This window comes from Aulonocara sp. 'chitande type north' Nkhata Bay, linkage group LG12, assembly GCF_057382095.1.
Source record: "Aulonocara sp. 'chitande type north' Nkhata Bay isolate Kocher_YH1m ecotype deep benthic linkage group LG12, A_spYH_male_GT1.1, whole genome shotgun sequence".
In the NCBI taxonomy this organism is placed as follows: Eukaryota; Metazoa; Chordata; class Actinopteri; order Cichliformes; family Cichlidae; genus Aulonocara; species Aulonocara sp. 'chitande type north' Nkhata Bay.
This window is the reverse complement of record NC_141355.1, coordinates 30,157,706-30,180,668: the sequence shown is the minus strand read 5'-3', so window position 1 is coordinate 30,180,668 and position 22,963 is coordinate 30,157,706. Positions and strand designations below refer to the sequence as shown.

Genomic DNA, 22,963 nt, shown 5'->3' with positions numbered 1-22,963 from the left:
TTTAAATGTCCATCTCTTGCTTGATATAATATTTTGGCTCCTCAACAATTCAGTCCCACTGTGTATTTTAGCTAAAACCATTCTGTAATCAGATTTGTAGTAAAAAAATATATATACTGATGGAAACAATTAAGAGAACACTCAAATCAGTAATTGGGTTTTGAAGAACAAAATAATCAAGTTGACAATCTTTCTGCCGTGCATGTTTGTTAAGAACAAAATCCCATAACAATGGCCAGTGGATACCAAAATAATCTATCCTCAGAGTGCTCTATTCTAAATCCCACCAGAAGTCAAGGTTAGATTGTCAGAGTATTCCCCTAACTGTTTTTGAGCAGTACATATTTCTGGAATCATCACTCATCAGTTATATGAAACGGAAACGGACTAAGATTGTCAGGTCAGGCTTCGGGTCATTGTCCTAATGCAGAGCTCCAACACAGCTGGACTTGTGTCCTCACTGCCCTCTCAGATGATGACTTACTAAGTAAACAATGTGCAGTTATCACCATGATCCTACAATGACAAAAAGGGCATGTTGGATTTACTTAATTCAATAGTGTACATTGGTTGCACACAAATGTTTTGCTTTGGCAGAAACTTAAACAACTGAGTTAAATCAATATAACTTTTCCGTATTAACAAACCTGTGCATTTTGTGTTCATAAAACGTGATTGAAACATGTTTAGATGAAGTAAGTTGAGCTCTTGGAATATTTTAATCCTTCACAATTTTGTCATTTTATTTCAACACTATTCAATAGCTTTTATCCCAGGTCACTTAAATATTACATGTTGTCTTCATATTACATAATGTTCAGCAAAATCTAGAGTCTGGTTACTATAAAAATCAAATGGATCTACAACAGCTAATCCTCCTGTCTTTATCCTGGTTGCAGGGAAATAACCCTGAAGTGATAAGTTACTTGGTTATCACAGAGACAAACAACCATTGGCCACTTACATTCACAGGTAATTTAGAATCACCAATTAACCTAACTCTAATAACTGCATGACTTTTAACTGTGGGAGGAAACCAGAATGCCCAGAGAGAAACCTGCAAACTAGCCGAGATTGTGGATTTGAACACAGGACCTTCTTAATGTGAAGCAACAGCATTAACCGCCACCAATCCATGCCTTTGTCGTTGACAGGTTAAACCACAATAAATAGCAATAGCATACACATAGTGTGTGTGTAGTTGTCTGCCTCTTATAACTCCAGTGATTTTCCTGAAGTTTGACATCTCGTGCGATCTTGTGAATTTCATGAGTTCAGCAACTAACCACTCTTACTAGATTGTATCATGTAATCTAAACAAGAACAAATTAAGTTGTTGAATTTGTTACAGATCCTTCATGATTTAATTAGGTTCATAGAAACATGAAATTATTGTGTTCAAATTACAAGTTAGACTTTTTTAATGTAACAACCACCAAATTTATTTACCAAGAAAAGTAGAGGAGGCTGCTCGACTTGACTGAGGGGGATGCCTTCCTGAAACCACGATCCAAAGCGCGCAAAACTGAAATACCGTGCGGTGTCGCGAGATTTAACATTGCTATATTATTGACTTACTTCACTCAAACATGATATAAACAATTTAATCTACCCTCTCTGCATATCATGTAGTTTCTACACTATATAGTTACACTTAACTTTAAAGCATGAGGCACATGTGTTAAATACACGCAAGATGCTTACATAAATCCAAGAGCTGGCCAATCCCTTTTTTTCAGTGTACCACTAAGTGCCAACATAAGCAAAAATGGAGAGACCGGTGAGCCAGCGGCGTTGGAATGGACATCAATGAACTCTTCCGACCTCGTCAACTGTGAGCCGAATCAGCTTCAGTTCTCATCCCCTTTTCTCATGGAAACTCCCTTTGGAAAGAAAATAATAATCGGCTGTGTCTGAATGTCACATATTTGCCACGACTTCTGAAGTAGTGCCAAATCATCTTGCAAACAGGATCTTGAACAATGGAAAGATATAATAAACAATGGGACTGGATCAGTTTTACAGTGAAACATCTTAATGACTAAATTGCAGGCCTTTCTTTTTTAAGGGGAAATCCAACATCAGAGGTCATTTACTGTTAAAGCTCAGTGTCAGCAAAGCTGTTTCAAGCGTTCTAATGAACCAGGAAGTTATATCTGTTGTATGCTTATTTCTGCTGATTTGCACATCTTCGTAAAGTTCCATTTTCTTTTCTCGTTTAAAGAGTTCTCTCCCTGCTGTCTTCTGTTCCCCCTCATTCCCAAACTGCAATGGCAGATGGCTGCCTCTCCCTGAACGTGGTTCTGCCAAAGGTTTCTTCCTGTTAAAAGGGAGTTTTTCCTTCCCACTGTCTCCAGGTTCTTGCAGGGGTTGTATGATTGTTTGGGTTTCTTTCTAATATTGTAGCATCTTTACCCTACAATATAAAGCGCTTTGAGAAAGCTGTTGTTATGAATTTTTGCCATATAAATTGAATTGAACTGAACTGAATTGAATTGAATTGAATTGAATTGAATTGAATTGAATTGAATTGAATTGAATTGAATTGAAGTGAAGTGAAGTGAAGTGAATTGAAGTGAATTGAATTGAACTGGTTAACTTAGATCACTATATCTGTCTTCCAGGATTAGTTGGTGTGGCTTAACATAAAAACTGATAAAAATCGGCTTAACATGCAGCCAAATTTAGCCATAACCAATCCCAACAGGTTCTAATGCTACTGCTTCCAAAACATGAATGTAAATGGACTGGTACTTTTATAGTACATTTCTGCACAGTACTTGTAGTAAGCATGTCCAATGTTCCACAAGTCTCATCAATAATTCACAAAACATTCATAAAACATTCTTTAAAAGGCAATGTTTCGATATGATGAAGCACTTGCCTGAAAACATCTCTCAATTCAAATGTTGCCTTTATAAGGATTCAATTATTAAACCAGACCCGAGTAGAATATGGAACATAAATGTAATGTGATCTGTGTAAAACACACATACACACAAACACACATTTAAGCTAACAATATGCGTGTTAATGTTGTTCCTACAGCTCATAATGTATGTTATTCAGAGCTTTGTGAGTCAGTGTAGTTAACCTTCAAGGTTATCTGCCTCATATCCTTTCTGATAGAAATATTTCTGAACCTTACTCACACAGGATTAGTGTTACCAGGGGAACGACTCTCTCATGAGCAGAATTCTCATGAAGTAAGAAAAATCTGTTTTATTTCACTGACATCTGTGACTGGTAGTTACAAACATAGCTGTTACATCTGCTACATAACATTTGTTCTGTTGAAGTTAATATCATTAATGACATTTGAAATCTTTTACAAATGACTGGAATCAACACTAGTCCTGCGTGCGTAATACTTAACACATGGTGGCTTGTGCAAGAGTCTAATTTAATCTAAACCTTGATATTATCCCAAATCAAAAGAAATACTTTTGTTGTCTAAATCTAGCCAAACTGTGAATGAAAACCTAAAATAAGGAAAAGGAGAGAAAAATGTAGGAGTCTAAAAATATCTGAGCCTTTAGTTTTGGTTTAACACTGAACAGAAATCCCAACCACCACATGTGCTTCTGGGTAAAGTCCCATGTTTCAACTGTTTCTCTGCAGCAACTTCATCATAATGTCATGGGTCAAGGATCAGTGATATCTTTATTATCGCAGATCAGCAAATTATTGTACAGTCAGCAAAACACACACAGCCATTAAGCAAACATGTATAAATAAACAACAGTTGTTACACAAGGACACACTGAGTCCAGATTTCAAACAGTAACTTTATTAGTTATTTAAAATGTCAATGGGAGCCTGCAGAAATGATGTAGACTTTATCTTTCTTCATATCAGTTAGTCATATTAAGAGCAACCAAAGCATGATGCTGTAGGATTAACACAAATACATTTAAATCAAATACTCTTTACACATAATCCTTCAAGTCTTTACTGAACACACCATCACCAGTGTTGCTGATAAAAGTAAGTGAACCCTTGAATTTGAAAACTGGTTTTAGCTCTTCTGGCCGCAAACCGCTTCCAGTAACTACAGATGAGACGTGTGCAACATTCACAAGGAATTTTGAATCTCTACAAATCTGTTTAATCTCAGCCATATTTTTATGACATCTAATATGAACAGCTAATTGATTTAGGTTTGTTTTTGTTCATGTTTGCGGTCTAACCGCCATCATGCAATAGTTTTATTTTGATGCTTATGATTATTGTCGTGCAGCATCATCACGTTCCGTTATGCTGCATCTGATAAACTTTGGAGCTAATTTTTCTTTTGATGAAACACCTCCAGACTCAAAAACATTTTTAAGCTATTCGGACTGCAAAGAACTTGACAATATCAATCACAATAAATGACTATTCTATTCTGTTCTATTCTGAAGAGTCTAAATACACACACAAGCCTTTTAGGTTGACTAAGATTAAGCCTTTACCGCACCACTGCAACTACAGGTCCAACTAAAAACTTTTTAACCTTAGTGGAATTCTAATCTTAATCATCTTAAATTTAACCAGGTCTTAACCTCTTTGAAGAAGGAAGTACAAGTGCAGATCTTGACCTTTCTAGATTTGCATCAGTAAGGCAATATATTTCAGTGAAACTGGTCTTCTCCAGAACACACATGCTTCTTTCTTTCAATTTCTGCCGATTTCCAACAGTTAAAAACTAACAACCTGATTACCCCACATACATATTTTATGAGTTTGTTTTAGTCAGAAGTACCACTGCAGGACTTGGTTGTGCATTAGCAACAAAAAGTTTAATTTGAGCCTGAGAGGGTTAATTGAATTGTATTTGATTAAAAACACAGATTCACTCTGTTGGGACACACAGTGCCACACAAAGAGCCTCTGAAGCTGGTCGTTTCTTGTGTTCCCATATTTTATGGTGTCAGAAGTGTAGGCTCACAAGTTCTCGTGGGAATGAGCCAGACAAGTGTGACGGAGCCACAAAAATACCCTTCTAGCTGAAGGAACGTAGAAAAACAACCATAATCTGCAGACAATGGGACTTATGTAATTCTTTCATGTTACAAAAGGATATAAGCTCTGAATGTTAAGAATCAACATTCTGATTTGGCCTTATTTCTCAGACAACGTCTGGGATCGGTTTATACAGTTAAAGTCACAAATGACATATGGATATGATAAAGCAGTTAGTTTTGTTTATAATCAAACTACATGGCAAAATCATTATTTTTGACTGTGGCAATACTCATGGTTTTTCTTTTGAAGGTTTTTGGGTATTTTCTAGATTTATATACTTATTGTTTTGGGAAGACAAGCTGCAGTTGGACTTATCTAAGTGGGTGTGTATCCACACATCAGCCGTATCAGCTTTCTAACTGTTGGTCACTCGTAGAATAATGTCACTGATGCCACAAGTTTGCTATATAGTTATACAACAGTGCTTGGGTTATTTAAGACCAGTCACTTCTTTTAATAGCTGTGTGCACATGACCTGTTCACTGCTTACATGATTACCACACCTCTTTGCCTGCATAACACAATCAAACATGACACCTAAAAGACCCTTTAGTTTTCTACTTTAATATAATCAGCATTGGTAGGCAAGTTAAATAACACATGCATCACATTGTTCTATATTAAAAACAAACAAACAAACAATCAAACAAGCATTTTGGAAAATGCTTTTTGGTGTTTTATTGTAAAGATTTCGGCCATCGTGTTGTTGCTGAGCCGAGTCCTTGTATTGTATGTGAAGGTATTTGGCTTTGAAGTCACATGGTTTGAATCATATGATTTGAAGATTGATTTGTACAGTAGATCAAATACATTACACTGTCTCAGCTGAGCTCACTGCAGCAGCAGACAAAACCAACCTCAAAGGGAGCGTCACTTTTCATCAGAGCTGCCCTGCTGTGGAATGAGGATTTACTGTTAATCTTTTAATACCAATGAATCACGTTTTTTTTTCTCTTGGGGAAGACAGTCCGCAGGGGCACTAAATCCATCTATAAAAGGCAAAATCCTTAGCATGTGGATGTTAATGTATTTAATGTATGGCTCCACCTTCCTATTGTTTATTTAGGTTTGTACAGTTAGTTTTACACTTTGTTTCAGCGTCCTTCTGAGTGAACATAACATAACAGACCTTACAATATATAGTGTTGTTTTCTAACAATTACTATATAATTACTCTTAAATTATGGGGGAATTTGTAATGAGTCAGTAAAATGCCTTGTGGTTCTTACATCACAGCAACTATACTAAACTACACTATGCAATGCTAGACTATAGGACAAAAAGCTACACAAATGCTCTGCCTAACCACGTTATTAGGTACACTTTGGTAGAACTGGGTTTCACACAGTTGATCCAGATCCAGCCCAGAACCAGTTTTATTGTCGGGATAACTATGGGAAAGTCAGTGTTGTCCTTTAGAGTCTGTGGGAAAGGACCCGACAACAGCAGCGTTGCAGGTTTACACATTTTTATTGACTGGCTTTCCAACGTGCAGCTTTCCAGCTGCTCCTCTTCTGTGGCGGACACAACACAACCCTCTCAGGTGCCAGCAACATCTTTGACAGGGGAGACATGATTAGATGATGGGGTCAGGTGTGTGAGTCAGACACCACACCCTCAACCCACTGCTCCACCCCTCCCCTGCAGCTGAGCCACAAACCACACCACGCCATAGAGTCATTTACAGATGCTCTTCTTGGTTATTCAAGCAGTTATTTGAATTGCTGTAACCATCCCATCAGGCCGAAGCAGTCTGGCCATTTTCTTCTGACATCAACAAGGCATTTAGTTTCACCCCGAGAACTCCAGCTCATGGTCATGTGATTGGCTGATTGGATATTTGCATTAACAATCAGTTTTTAACATGTGTACACAATGAAGTAGCAAGTGTGAGTCTGTTTATGAAGGTTGATCAAAACTGACATATAAAGGGTAGGACACTGTATTTATTTAGTAGAAATGTCATAAAAAGAAAGTTAAGCTATTGAGGCTAAATTTCACAAAATGCAATAGAAACTCACTTGCATAAATCCTCACAGCAAACATATGAACTAAAAAACACATTAACAAATATTACATGTGAATCAGCAGACAGAGACAGATGGCTATTTTCAGCTGCTCCCTTATTTCCCAAGGAGTCACCACAGTGGACTGATGTGCATGGTGACCTCTACCCAGATGCCTTTCCTGACACAACCAACTCATTGAGTCAGGCTTGAGACCAGCATGAGGAGTAGACTAGCTTGTGACCCCTGAGGTTGTGTTTTTGTCTCAAACTAATTAATAACTGATTTAGGACATTTTAAAAGAGGCTGTCTGTTCAGACTGTTCTGTGCGAGGAATTTAAACAGATGTAAAATAAAGTAATTTACTAAGGGATGTTAGATACAAGGTTTTCTGTTCTCCCAAAGAAACGACTGTCTTTCCAAACATCCTCTTATCGTGAAGTGAGGTCATATATTTTACCAACAGTAATTCTTATTAGTCCGTAACGGATGAGCAATAGCCCAACAGCCAAAAAACAAGATTAGTATTAGTATCAGTTTCACAAGAACTTAATCTTATTTGTTGGTTTCACAGCAGATCAAACAAGAAAGAAAAGGCCATGTAAAGGGTACCTTTGATGATAAAATGGTAACAATTATCACTGAATTAAAGAAGAAAAAAACATCTGCTCTAAATTTCTCCCCCCAAAAATTAATCACTATCATCCCGTATTTCCTGGGCTGCTTGCCTTAATCAGAAGCATAGGAACAGAAATCACTCACCCAAGCAGTACACCAAGGTCATTATAGTTTACTAAAACTGCGGGGGGAGGGGGGGGGGATTAAATAAAAAGGTGTGGAAAAAACATTGTAGTTAACTTAAATGAAAATAGGATGTAGACTTTTGGAAAAGTAATTGTGGTCTTTTTGGAAAAGATCACAATTACCAGAGGTTATACAGTATGCTTAAAAAGTAAACTATGAATGAATACAAGCAAATGCAAGATGTATTTTTCAAATTGTAAAGCTTTAAGGCAAATGTATATCTTGCAAATCTCATTAAGTAAACCAGACTCGGCTTTTTCTATGTTCTTATTTTTCCCCACCACAGGTTCTTGGATCTGTATCAGATTAAAATACTTATTACAAAAACATTATTTTATCCCAAAGAGCTCCTTCAACTAAAACAATGACTTATTATTAGGAGGAGCTCATCTTACAACATTCCCATCATCCTGACATATGGGAACAGACCACCTGAGCTTTCACTGCATGTTATGGTATTCTGTGGGAATCTGTGCAGAGTAAGAAGCAGTCGTGTCTTTACTTGACATGGTTTATGCAACGGCTGATGTCAGATGACGGTGTCCCAGCCTCAAATTACACTTTACTAAGGACGTCTGCACACATGCCTCTGTACACTCGCACTCACACACAGCTCCCAAACTTCTCCAAAAACGAAATGATCAAATGGGATAAATGTCTGTCCACTGAAAACACAGACATGGTCATCAGCAACAGACTTAGGGATTTCCCCTTTGTATTGTCTACTTTGTCAATGAATGAGTAGCAGAGACCATACAATGGCATGCAAGCTTAAGAGGCATAAGAACAAGGAGAAAAAAAACTGCCTGAGTGGCAGACACCAACAAAATGGTAGCAATTTCCGCTAGGGCGTTTAGTTGTTAGTCATAAAATACTATTTCTAAAAGAATGACAAAGAACCAGAGAAAAGTGGGGGAGAAAAAAACACAAGCGTGTTGATTGGCTGAGTCCAGGGTGCCTGATCCTAGACCCACTGTGATTGGCTGAGAGGTATGGCCTCACCTTGAAAGAGGGTTACTCCAGTTCATTGACATTGAGATTTCGTGTGTGTTGGTGTGGCTGAGAACCTACATTCACTACAAAGACATGCCATTCTCATAAGCAACAATCATTGTGGCATGTGCAAACGTTGATCAGTTCATACCTGAATATTTACTCACTATTATATGCCCGTCTTGTTTCATCATACATCCAGTACAAACAGTTACTTATTTCCCTGAAACTCTGATTAAGTAATAAAATAATAATAAAAAAATAAAAAATCACATTAATCTTTAGATTAAGGCAGTGTGATGCCCCCTGTTCTCTTGTTTCACAGACAACCTCTCTCTCATCTGCCCTATCAGGCACTCAAACGTGACTGACCATGTGTCAGAGAGATCAGTAATGGCAAGGAAGCTAATCACTAGGAAAACACTACCAAGGAACCATAAAAACAGCATTCAGGCTAAATTCATTTGTAGGCATATACGCATTCCTGCTCTGTGTAGTTGAGCCAACCCCCCATGCCAATTCTAACCTTAACCCCCTTAACCCTCTCGCTCCTCCATCCAACTTTTGAAATGACCCTAATCCGGGAGCTGTGACACCGTGCTCCCTCTGAATTTTAGCCATTGAATATGTGGCACTTGGTCAAACAAAGGGACTTTGTGTTATATCTAGCTGGAGTGCGTGGTGGGAAAGTGGCTGTGATCAGTTATTTCCCCACAGAACCTTTTTTTTTTTTATCTCAAAACTTACAGAAAAATGTAGCGTGACTGCTCGAGAAAGAAGTTCAACAATGAATCACTGGGCACTGTTTCAGAGTAAAACCTTTGTCCTCGGTCGTTAAACTTTTAGTTCACATTGTGAACAGAGCATATAACAACAGCACAGCAAAGACGTCAGCTGCTGTCAAGATGTTCTTGAGCGCATTGTTTTGTTGTTTTTGGGGGACCTTTTAACAATGGAAATATGATCATTTTATATTGCAGATGATGAACACTTGAGATCACAATGACTTGACATTACTACGTACGAAAAACAGATGGCAAGCTAGTATCCGAATAACAAACAACATAACAGCTGTTTACTCTTTAACAAATAATACTTTACATGTGCGATGAAAACTAAAATAAAAAACACATTTCAAACAAAAAAATGTCCTGATATGTTGATATCGATGCCCATCAACCTGCCTGCCTTTTTATAAATATATAAATTATATAAAAATATATTTTTATTGTTTTATGAACTTTGTAAGGAATCTGTTGTCAGTCTCTTCATCCTTTTTGAGAATTGCTTTATGATAGGTGGACTATCAAAAAGGCTTCTTGCTGTGTTTGTTGTTTGGCTTTTTCTTTCTTCCTTGTTTTTCTGGTAGGGGTGGGTTTGGGGGTGGGTAGCAAAAGATTGCAGTCACAAAAAAAATACACACACATCTAGATTACAGCAGTAGCTACTCAAACAGTGTTTTTCTGTTTTTTGGTGGTGATGATAATTTAATAAGATTCTAATTATCCTTGGCTAAAGGTGCCCTTAAAAAATGCCCAATTCTTATACAATATTTGGAAATCTGGTTTTCCTGCCAGTTGAAACCTGCATTGTTTACTTGCATGTGAACTAGCTTGTAGCCTTCTTCTGACCTACTTCTACTGGCACAGTGCTGTATTTTGATGCAGTGCCAGATGCCACAGAAATTGTGCGACACTATTGGTGAGAAACTGTGTTGCATCAGCTGTGTGCACATATACGTGCATTTGCAATGTGGGGGGCTTGAACAAGCAAAGCAAAATAGGAGCTCTACTGTTGAGTGGTGTATTATAGGGTGAAGCTTTTGCCTTGCAAGGTAGCTACATTCTTCTGCAAATTGCGAGATCACCATTATCCAACAGCACATCTTTACCAAAGATGACATGCTATTCTACCCACAATTATCTCAGATCAGAACTATTAGTCAATAAATTTGCAGTTACAGGCATGTTTTAGGTGTGACCATGTAGTGCTCATCAAATCGCTTTCACAATTCTTTTAACGTGACCGTTTGTAAAAACTTCTTATGCCATGAGTAAGCCATAGATAGTGGATCTCTTCCAAACACCTGTGCTGCATTTTAATGTAGCATTATATGCGTTTTGGGTAACTTCAGGTTAGGGGAAGAACTTAAACCACAGGTTTGCAGATTTTCAGACTTCCTGACATGTCTATGAAGGCTTCACATCCTTAAAAAGTGAAGCTTGTCCGACCATGCTTCACACATGAAGACTCTGAAGTGGACTATGTCTCAAAAGCAACAGGAACATAGTCCACTTCAGATGGATCTTCTCCAAGATGCTTGTAAAATGGGTCTGAAATAACACAATCTTCAATGCAAGCTGAATCATGCCAACAGTTGCAAAGAAAAAATTGACTTGCCTGAAGCCATGCTATCAAACATCAATGTTTCCTTCAAAACTGAAAGCGAACACTGAAGCATAGGCTCAAATTTACCCAAGGCTTATTTTTATTAGATAATAAACACACCCTAATCTGAAAAGATAACCCTTGAAATAATCCATAATTAGGTTTATTGCCCCCCTCCTCAAGTTACCAAAGAAAATCACTGTTTTACACACATCTTGGTCTAGGGTATTTCCCGTGATACACAAGAAGCCCACACAAACAGGATGTCTTTACAATGACTTTGCTCGTGCAGGCAAACGTGATCCTGTAGTGTAGCATTCATACCCAGTGATTCAAACATCAACACACCTATGTGTGAAAATGCGAAGAGTGTTTGATGTCAGGATGTCATCTGAAGTTTAGAGAGAGCTGCAGGACCTTTCAGGGGGAGCTAGACAGCACAGTTAGACAGCCTGCTGCTGCCGATCTCTGCATATGAATGATCCCCACATTTCACACACGAACACACACTTCAACAAACAGATGGTGCTAAAAAAAAAAAAAAAGCAGTACGAAAAGGATCAGCTATTTGCAGCTTTCCTTCTGGGCATGCGGAAAGGGGACTAGCTGAGCTTTCTGCATGCCCAGAAGGAAATGTTCTTACATGATTAAAGCATTACTTTAGCATTACATCCATCTTTACTGTGAAAGCCCCATGTATGCAACAAAAGAAACATAGTAAGGAAATAAAGTTACACTCACAGCTGCTTAGGTGGGATAACGAGTCAGGAAACTGAACTTCATTCAGCATTTTATTCATTCATTTACAATGGGGAGACCCTTAAACACACTGAATGATGTCAGAAATTATTGTTTGAGAGCAATTCAGTCACAGACTTGGACTTCACAGCCCTTTGGATCCACTTCGGGAGCCAGTATTGCAGGAAGATGTCTTAGCTTGTCCAAGAATGCAAACAAACACACAATAAGGTGTCAAAGCTCTATTCAGAAAAGCCTTTTGTCATGAAAGGGGCCACTTTAGTTTGAAGTTGAATCAGGTACTTAGACCCTGTCACTCCTATCTGCTAGTGTAGCTGTAGGTCAATACACAACCAGTGCTTCAGTCCTTATCATGCCGTTGAATGGCGATTAACAGTTCTAATCACTTCCACAGATACAGAAAATAAACACCCTTTTCTAATTAACAATTAACAGAAAGCTTCCCAGATAATGCAAATGAATACAGTTGTTGTGTGATATGTGTGAATATGGGGATTATTATAATTGATAATGGCCAATTAGTAAGTTGCTAACATTTTAAAACATTTTAAAGGGTTGGGGGGGAAAAGTAATAGGCATTACTGGAATGCCTACTGAATTAGTCTAACTTTGCCATCTTCCTAGCTGCATGGAGAAGAAACAATAGTCAAAATACTCAAGTAGTAACAACATGTAAAAAAAAACTTGATTGTCATAAATGTTCTGGCTTCTTTGGAAATCCACAGAATGTAACTGATCCACCCTGTTTAGTGAAACACTACAAGTTTATATTTATACAAAGTTTTATGTCATTTGAAACAGAAACAAACCAAAATAAAATGCAAATGTTTTAGACAGGCTGACTCACAGCAAGTCATATCAGATGTCAGATAATTCAAAGGAACTGCTCCAAAACGAGATGATCTGAAATGGGGATCCAGTTCAGTGAGTCCAGTTATCAGAGATCAGGGCTAGCAGACCAGCTGCATCTGTTAGCATGCTTGAACACCTCTAGAGGAAGTAGTTTCTGGCATGTCCGCATTGGCTTTATTTTCCATTCCTGTAGAGGTACTGCTTGTAAATGACAGAAATATCTCGAAGTCATGAGTAAAAAAAGTTACCAAATGTTTAACTGGAACGAAAGACTGAAAATAGTGGCAGAGCGAGTAACACTGGATCTTCATGTGCAGCAAAAAAAAATCTTTCAGCACACATTCACACATACAACCACAAACCTGTGAACATTCAGAATGTTAAAAAATGTTACCAGTTACTTTTGAAGTATTATCCTTTTAATGTTGATTTTACAAATGTCACCACGTGTTTAGAGATGCCAACATAGGCTGCAAGTGTAAAGTGAATGAGATAAACTGAGAGGGTTTATATGGAGTGTAGAGTTCATTCTGGGGTCATGCACTATCACATACATGTAGATCTAACCAGAATGCAAACACACAGACGACAGACCTCATTAAGGTTAATGCATGCACTTTGAGCTCCTGGTGTTTTCTTCAGTGCTATAATACACAGGAGAGGAATTTCACAATAACTGCATGGTAAACAAAGCCTGGCTACTTCTGCCTGAAGGAAAGGTGACATTTGCCATGTGGACCAAAGGACAGTCACTTTGGTTTTAGATCACCTGAAACACAGCTGAGAAAGCTCAAACATCCTTTTCCCCAATCAACTTCCTGTCCTCTTCCTGGGGAGACTAAAGACAAACAGGAAAAATGCAGCACTAAAGGGATGGAGCAACCATGCTCAGGCTATCAGCTCAGCTCTTGCAGGAACTGACTTAGTTGCGCTAAAAAGAGCGCATTCAAGTATAAAATATAAGACAGTGTATTAAAAAAAAGAATTCTCTTGTAGAGGCATGAAATGCATTAATATATATAAACACACAATAGGTAGAGGTGTTACAGTCAGCCGTCCTTTGTTTTTGTGTTAATGACCACGTGTTCTAATTGAAGAGCCCGTGACCCAAAGACGACCACGTGGCCTAATGGATAAGGCGTCTGACTTCGGATCAGAAGATTGAGGGTTCGAGTCCCTTCGTGGTTATTTATATGTCTACAAATTTTCCCGGAGGAACCTACCCGACGCATTATTAAAACTTTATCAAATTTAATGGGTTAATTTCCTTCTCTTTTCTCGTACTCTTCTATATCATTGTCTATAGTTCCTTGTTCTATTGTGGGATTAAATTGTTTGAAAACTTTGCTCATGTGTCTCCTTTCACAGTGAATATAAATGAACAATGTAATTAATGGCGTAATCAGCTAAGGTTAGAACATTCCACAATCCACAAACACTAAATAACTGCTAATTAGTGCTAAGTAACATACTAATGCAGCAGCAGAATTTCACCAAGCAAAACGGAAACAGAAACTGACTCATTTTTAGATTCAGCCATGTACCCAGAGGAACTGCAGTTTTTGACACTTCAACTGAATGGCTTCACTTTTTCAGCCCCAGCAGCTGCTGCTTGGTTCATTATTTGTTTAATATTCTGTGTTCTTATTCAGTGCTTACCTTGTTGCTTGTTATCGGTTTGTTCCTCCCTCACTGACCTCGTAACACATTCCTGTAGCATCCTTGGACGTGTAACACGTCGCTGAATAATCATCTGGTGATATAAGTCAGCTTAACCTTCCATAAACATGTTATTATCTATTCTGTACTTTAAAAAAAGAAAGCTTATCACTTTCCAACCTTGCAGTCAGCCTTTTTTGTCTGCATTTGGGTTCTGCTTGAATTTCCGATAACAGTATGTCTCCGTTATTAAAGATAAGCAAGATATAGGTAGACAGAAAAAAAGACGATGAATTTAATAATCACACTGCAGACTTTTATAAGTTAATTTGTCCTCAGTAATATAGTGAAGGCAGTAACCGCAGCAGAAAGGAATGTACTCATCAGATCAGACTGTTCTGGCTTACACTTTTGTTCTGTGCGACAAAAAGTTTGACTTCGGACGAGAGTTCCCAGTGTTACCGGTGTGATTCTGCGTTGTGTCTGATAAAAAAGGTAAAAGAAAGAAAGACCTCCAAGTAAATAATTTGCCCACTCCAGCTCCTCTCCCACAGGGGAATTGTAGAAAAAGGGCTGGCATTTATTTTTACATTAAACATAAAATATGCATTTACACGTAACATATTTGACATAAGATAAAACAAAAACAACATGAAATCTGACATACCTGATAAAAAAGGTAAAAGAAAGAAAGACCTCCAAGTAAATAATTTGCCCACTCCAGCTCCTACGACCAAATACAGACAGTGGGGAAGAGGATTAGCTCAACCCACCACAGCTCCCAAGCTAGCAAGGAATACATATTCATGCTATCATTTATGGCGCCTAAAACACATTTATGACACACACATACTACACACTTATAACATCTTACAAAAACAGGCTCAATAATGACAATAACTGAATTAAAATCGCAATCATAAACATCAGGGTGGTTAAATATGAATTATGTGTGCTTTAAGGTGCTGGAAAGAAATGACACCCACCTCTCCCACAGGGGAATTGTAGAAAAAGGGGAGAGGCAAAAGGGGTACACTGTATTTATAGTATTGCACCAAAGAAGAAGAAAAGAATGAGGAGGGGCTCTAACTGATAATGAACACAACTACAGGCTTGGAGGTCCTAAAAGTCAGGTATAAAAGGAGAAGTTTGGGGGTTTAGAACACATTTTGTGTAATTATAACAATGTTATTTATGACTCTGTTACATTCACCCCCCAAGAATTACACAAAATCCTAAAGGGTACACCAAAAAAATATATATAAACCCACAATAACAGATACAGTGGCCTCAAACAAATTCACATCGCATATACAATGAATTAGATCAGCAACATAGCTTCCTCCAAGGAGGATAAGAGACCTGAGACCTGCTCGGCGCCTAGCAAGATCCCAGGACTTTCTATAGACAAAATGAGGTGCCATTTACACCACACAAAACAGGCCATAATATCTATGGGCGTCACTATCAGACTGCACAGACTGACAAAATACAATGAACTCTGTGCCTGTATTATTCTTTTCCAAAAACAATAGCAATGAAAAACATACAGAAATAAGCAAATTCACACATCAATAACCGCTGCTTGAACAGGTTCAACACCAAGGAGTGTTTCAAGTTGAGCCATTGATTCAATCAAGCGACGAACTGGTTTAATGATTCTACCAAAACGTGTGGTAAGTCCTTGATCCACGTCCACATTTTTGGGTTCAAGAGAATGAAAAGTGTGGGACGGGAAAGCAGCAGGGGAGCCTGGGGAGGCTCCATCACCAGCCAGCCCACCAAGATCAGAAACACCCATTATGGGAGGGGTCCCATGAATGCCATCTTCGACCGGGTCAGCGGCAGATTGCTGATGGATCCATGATAGTGTGCGGTCATCACACTCGCCAATGCTGGAGACGGAATCCACAGTCCAGGTGGCAGGAGGTACAGCTCCTGTGCCCCCAAAAGATGTCACAGACCCATCCAGGTCAGACTCAGCGGGGCCACTGACAACGCTCACAGCAGGATGTGCAGCATCGTCATTCAGTGTTGTGTCCAAGGGCAAAAAGTTAACTTGAAGGAGCAGGTTGCGATGCACCACACGCTCATGACCTTCTTTGTCTCTGATACGGCAGATGTGAAGAGCAGGATCCAAGTCAACTACCGTGTACACAACAGGTTCCCATTTGTCAGAGAGCTTCCTTTTTCCTCTGACTCCCTTGTTTGCCAACAACACCTGGTCCCCTAGTGAAAGAGGCAGACCCTTCACTTTTCTGTTGTACTGGTCGGACTGGTGTCTCTGCTCCATTGTGCTGTGTTCCTGGGCTCGGAGCATGGCAGAGCGCAGGTCATCCATCAGTGACTTGACATAGGTATCATAGTCACAAATGGTGTCATCATGAAGGACATCCCGAAACATGAGGTCAACTGGCAACCTTGGCACCCTCCCAAACATCAGGTAGAATGGCGCAAAGCCGGTGGTCTCGTGTGCCGTACAGTTATACACAAACGTCATGGACTGTATCATCTGCGGCCATTTCTGCTTACATCTGGGGGGGAGGGACCGTAACATGTTTCCAAGGGTGCGATTAAATCTCTCTGTGGTACCATTACCCATGGGGTGGTATGGTGAAGTGTGGGATTTGGCAACGCCACCCAAAACCAGAAGCTCTGCAAGCAGCTCACTCTCAAAACTAGCTCCCTGGTCAGAGTGAATGCGCTGAGGGAAGCCATACACACAGAAGAATCCATCCCAGAGCTTTTTAGCGACTCTCTTAGCTGTCTGATCCTGGCATTGGAATGCATGTGCTAATTTTGTGAAGTGGTCAGTAATCACAAGGACATCCACAGACTTGTTGTTGCTGTCCTCAGCTGACCAGAAGTCAATGCACACAAGTTCCAGTGGAGCACAGGTCTTAATGCTTTCCAACGGGGCCCTAGCTGCTGGCTCTGGGGTCTTGCTGAGAACACACCTGCGGCAATTTCTCACATGACCGCGCACATCCTTCTCCATATCATACCAGAAAAAACGCTGACGAGCCAAGGAGAGTGTGCGAGGTTGACCTTGATGACCAGCATTGTCGTGTATGCCAGACAGCACCACTTGTTTTAGGGAGTCAGGTACCACAAACTGGAATCTCTTGTGTTTGGTCAGTGGGTCCCTCACGACTCTGTAGAGGACACCATTGAGGAATGTGAGCTTATCCCATTGTTTCAGGAGCCGCAACGTATGTTGGTTCTCATGACAGCGCTCACGTCTGGAGGGTCTGCGCTTACGCTCAACATAGCGGGCTACTCTGGAGATCACAGGATCCCCTGTTTGATGAGACAGGAGATCAGCACGGGACAGCGCATGAGTAACATCACAGTCAGGTGGACTGATGGAGGTTAGGTGACCAGCGAGGGATGTTGCACGCTGGCGAGAAGCAGACTCCCACTCACAGAGCGAAGACATGAGAGAAGACACGTCATCAGTTGACAGAGACACATCAAGCACAGCAGAGGGTGGAGCACTGCGTATCGATTGAGGTTGACAGGTCAAACGGAAGGCATCTTGGACACTGGCATCTTTCACACCACTGACTTGCTCTAGCAGCTCAAAGTAGGGCTCCGACAGGAGCCGCTGGGCCAACGGCCTCACAAACGGTTCCCTGCTCAGGGTGTCTGCCACAATGTTCAGCTTTCCAGGAACATATTTGATCTCAAAGCAGTATGGTGCAAGCTTAGAGACCCAACGCTGTTCACAGGCATCCAGCTTTGGCTTAGTCAGAATGTATGTGAGAGGATTGTTATCAGTCCAGACAGTGAACCGATGACCCTTGAGCCAGTGGCTGAACTTATCGCACACAGCCCACTTCAGAGCCAAAAATTCGAGCCGGTGTGCTGGGTATTTGGCCTGACTGCGGCTGAGAGACTTACTAGCAAAGGCTATAGGTCTTGCTCTCTCCTCACCAGCTGGCACCTGGGATAAGACAGCACCCAGCCCATCCATGGAAGCGTCAGTTGAAAGGATGAATGGCCTCTCAAAATCAGGATGTGCCAGCACCGCACAGCTGAGGAGTGCACCTTTGAGTCCCTCAAATGCTTTCTCACAAGCAGGAGTCCAATCTTGAGGGGTGAGCTTGCGAAAAGTTCCAGGTTTCCGACTCCCATGGCAGCCTTTAGTCCTCTTCTGACCGGCAGTTAGAGCAAAGAGTGGCTTCGCAATACGAGAGCACCCTGGAATAAAATGCTGGTAAAACATCACCATGCCAAGGAAGGATCTCACTTTCCTCTGAGAAGGGGTGCAACCGTCACCATCCATAAGGTCAGTCTTCTGAAAATTGGCGATAACCCTCACTTTATCCTGATCAACCGAGACACCACCAGCATCCACGACATGACCCAAAAACCTCACAGAGCGTCTGAGAAAGTGACATTTTTTCTGCGCCAGCTTCAGATTGCTGGTCCTCAGGCGAGAGAAAACAATCTCAAGACGTCTTAGGGCCTCCTCTTCTGAAGGCGCAAACACCAGCAGGTCATCAAGATAACACAGGAGGCTGGAAAAGTTCAAATCACCAAAGATGCTGAGCATCATCCGCATGAAAGATGCTGGGCTGTTGCATAGACCCTGGGGAAGTCTGTTGTACTCATACAGGCCAAGAGGTGTAGTGAAAGCAGTGTACCGTCTGTCAGACTCATGGAGGGGAACGTTGTAGAACCCAGATGTGAGGTCCATGGTGCTGAAGAAAGCATTCCCACCAAGGGCAGCAAGACAGTCAGCCTGATGGGGCAGTGGGTGAGCATCCTTAATGGTTTTGGCATTGAGCCAGCGGAAGTCAGTGCATATCCTCAAGTCACCTGACTTCTTCCAAACCATTACCAGTGGCGAGGCGTATTCGCTGGTGGACTTACTGATGATGCCTTTCATCTCCATGTCTGACAGCACCTCTCGCAACTTGTGATAGTGAGCCGGGGGTACTCTGCGATAGGGAAGCCTGAAAGGGCGGTCGTCAGTGAGGTGGATACGATGGACAAAGTCTTTCACCTCACCACAGTCCAGTTTGTCTCTAGAGAACACATCTTGGTAAGTCAACACAAGCTCCACCAATTTCCTCTTCCACCCATCTGACACTTCACAGCCCTCAACATCAATGTCAGCCAACCCAGCATCTTTGAGTAGCTGTGCAGAGTCAGGCACAGAGTCTGATGAGGGGGGAAAACTGGTATGCTGGTCAGTCAGAGTCTCGCAGAGACCTTGAGTGATGGGCAGGTCCTCCACAGCAATACAAGGAAAGACATCCGCAATCTTAGCATTGCGACGAAGTGTCACAGGGCTCTCTGTTGGGTTAAGGACTTTCATAGGGACCCAACGATCTCCCCACATGGGTGTTATAATGCGCCCCACCATTATGTTCTTTGGAGTGGAACGGGCTGACGTGGGTTCCACAACGACAGTACTTCCTGGAGACACGAGGGCAGAAGGTGGCAGCTTTCCCCAAACTACATATTCTTTTTGTGGCAGGAGAGTGACACTCTTCCGCAACCTGACTGTACCTACTTTATCTGGCAACACAGGAGCAGACCACCGTGAGATACAGCTCAGCAACTGCAGGAAGTCTTCACAATCAGTGCCAGTGTAATTGGAGTTAATAAGCTCCCAGTACTTTGTATCAGCCTTCATCTTCTGAATGATGGGCCGGATCACATTGCTCCCCACGATGAGCTCATCTTTTTGCCCAGGAACCACAAATGTTGGTACAAGAAACCTAGTCCCATATACTTCAATGTCCAAATCATAGATGCATTTCGGTTGTGTGAGAAGGCCACCGCAACCAACCAGCACCACATTTTCAGGGATATGCTGCGGAATCAGAGCAACACCAGCGGCTCTTAGCTTGCTATCAGCCTCTTCACTTAGTGTGCATGACATACTTCCTGAATCAAGCATGCTTGTCAGGGAACACCGGCCACTGACCGACACTGGAGTGTAAAACAACTCACTAGCCCTGCCAACTCTTTGTGAACCCATAATAACAGTCTTCTCATCAGAGAGGCTACTACAGCAGTTAACATATATGGCTTCTGGGTCTGTTGCATTTCTGAGGGTTTCATCAACACTGCCCATGCTACCCCTCTCGTTACATGGGCTGGCTAGTTTAAAGCAGCATCGGTGGGAGGAGGGACTGAAACGCTTGGTTTCTGGTGCAACTGTGGGCATTCACGCCTCATGTGTCCAGGGTCAAAGCAGCTGTGGCATAGCTTGTACAGCCTACAATGCACATGGGTTGTGTGTTCATGTGAGCCACACACTCTGCACGAAGCACGATGAGCATTGTGGTGCCCATGGGAATGACCTGTGGGTTGTGGGCACCTAGGACCAGTGGCTAGTGATGCAGTGCACATGGACAGAACCTTGTCAAACAGTGCTACCATCTGTTGAACACCTGGCTCAGCTGGAGGAGGGCCAGAAACTGGCAAAGATGGGGGCATGACATGTAGAGTCAAAGGAGGACAAGCAGAGGGCTGCTGCACACTTACCATGCCATCAGAAGAGAGAGGCTGACATGTGGCTGCAGAGGGAACAGAGGGCATAGGATACGAGGCTGGCTCACGTGTTACTGGGACTGCTTGAGCACCGCTGGAGTGGGGCTGGCTGTTAACAGCGACAGGGCTCTGATGCGGGATGGACAGACTTGCTGTATTATGAGACAAAACACTAGACTGTCTCATTTTCCTCACATAGTTGTCCAGACGGCTCTGAACCTCAGCTGCAGTCCACTCCTCAGGGGCCTTCAGTTGAAAAGACAACGTAAGACTGTGGTCAGGACAGTGATTAATGAACATCGAAACAACCTCACTACTGGGGTCCTCTACCATCTTGCCGCGCCTGCGGAGACACTCATCAGCAGCATCAATAGACTTGTTCAACCGGATCCAGTAATCCATGGCGTTCTCACCTGGACGTGGCACAGTACTGTAGAAATCTTTCATGGGCAGGCTGGAATATGTCAAGTCGCTGAAGTTAGACCTCAGTATGTCAAACACAGCAGTAATAGGATCATTCCGATTCAACTCAGGGCGGCAACGAAGTGACACCTTGACCACATCTCTGGCTTTGCCAGTTAGTCTAGACATTAATATGGCAAACATTTCTTCATCTGTGTCACAGCTGATTCTGTGCAGATAACATCTCATCATGTCCTCCCATTCACCGATGGGAAATAGATCTGTGTTGTCACCCTTGAAGTATGGTGGAGCTTTGGTGTCTGACTGAACAACAACCTTCAGCTGGGACTGGTCATTGCAGCTCGAGGGCACATTCTGGGGAGACTGTGGCTGGGTGGGGGCTGGCTGGTGCATAGAGTTAAGAGAGGATGTGATATTTTCCCCAATTTGCTTTGCTAAGTCAGTGATCAAGCTGCTCAACATGTCACTAGTGACAGCCTGGGTGTGTGTTTGGCGTTCGCAAGCAGCTGGTGTGGAGCTAGCTGCTGGCATTAATGGTGAGTGCATCACTGGCTGGTCTACAGTGTGGGCACCAATACCCGGGACTACTGGCCTACCCCTCCCAAAAAACTTTGGAGCAATCTGATGACCCCTCCCCAAACCAAAGGTCATATTACTCCCCGCAGAGAACAGATCAGGCAAAGCGCTATCCACAGTTTCCTCACTTAACATGTTGGCCCAAGTGAGATATCACTGTTCAACAGCAAAAAAAACGAGCCTAACCCCCACACACAATTATGCAAAACTTCACAAAACAATGAAATGTGGGGAGAAGAAAAAAAAACATCAAAGAATCAAAACACCATAGAAAATAAAATGTTGTTTTCTCCTCTCAATTAAAACAGGCTGTAAAAGCCAATATCAATAGAGAAAAAAAATTACAATCCGTGCCTGTATAATTTGAGGCAACAATATGAAACAGTGACAGAAATGATCACCTACGTATTTGCCCTTTAAGTTCACACGTGACAGAGATGCCTGCAAGCCAAATTACGGGGCATCGATCACACGCGATATAAAAACCTGTGAGTCAAAGCGCAGGGCACAGGATTCTGGCACACAGCTGCAGAGAGGAGGCGGGAAAACAGCGGCAGCAGAAGGAGGAGGGGTGGATCGCGGATTGGCGATGTGACGGGTCAGCGGCACCAAGTGTTACCGGTGTGATTCTGCGTTGTGTCTGATAAAAAAGGTAAAAGAAAGAAAGACCTCCAAGTAAATAATTTGCCCACTCCAGCTCCTCTCCCACAGGGGAATTGTAGAAAAAGGGCTGGCATTTATTTTTACATTAAACATAAAATATGCATTTACACGTAACATATTTGACATAAGATAAAACAAAAACAACATGAAATCTGACATACCTGATAAAAAAGGTAAAAGAAAGAAAGACCTCCAAGTAAATAATTTGCCCACTCCAGCTCCTACGACCAAATACAGACAGTGGGGAAGAGGATTAGCTCAACCCACCACAGCTCCCAAGCTAGCAAGGAATACATATTCATGCTATCATTTATGGCGCCTAA

The 22,963-nt window shown here is 41.5% G+C and overlaps 1 non-coding gene across 1 annotated transcript; it reads left to right on the top strand.

The window, feature by feature from the left end:
- The first annotated feature begins 13,924 nt into the window (after window positions 1-13,924).
- trnar-ucg (transfer RNA arginine (anticodon UCG)) lies at window positions 13,925-13,997 on the top strand. Its single transcript has one exon. It is a non-coding gene; the product is annotated as a tRNA-Arg (tRNA).
- The last annotated feature ends 8,966 nt before the right edge of the window (window positions 13,998-22,963 follow it).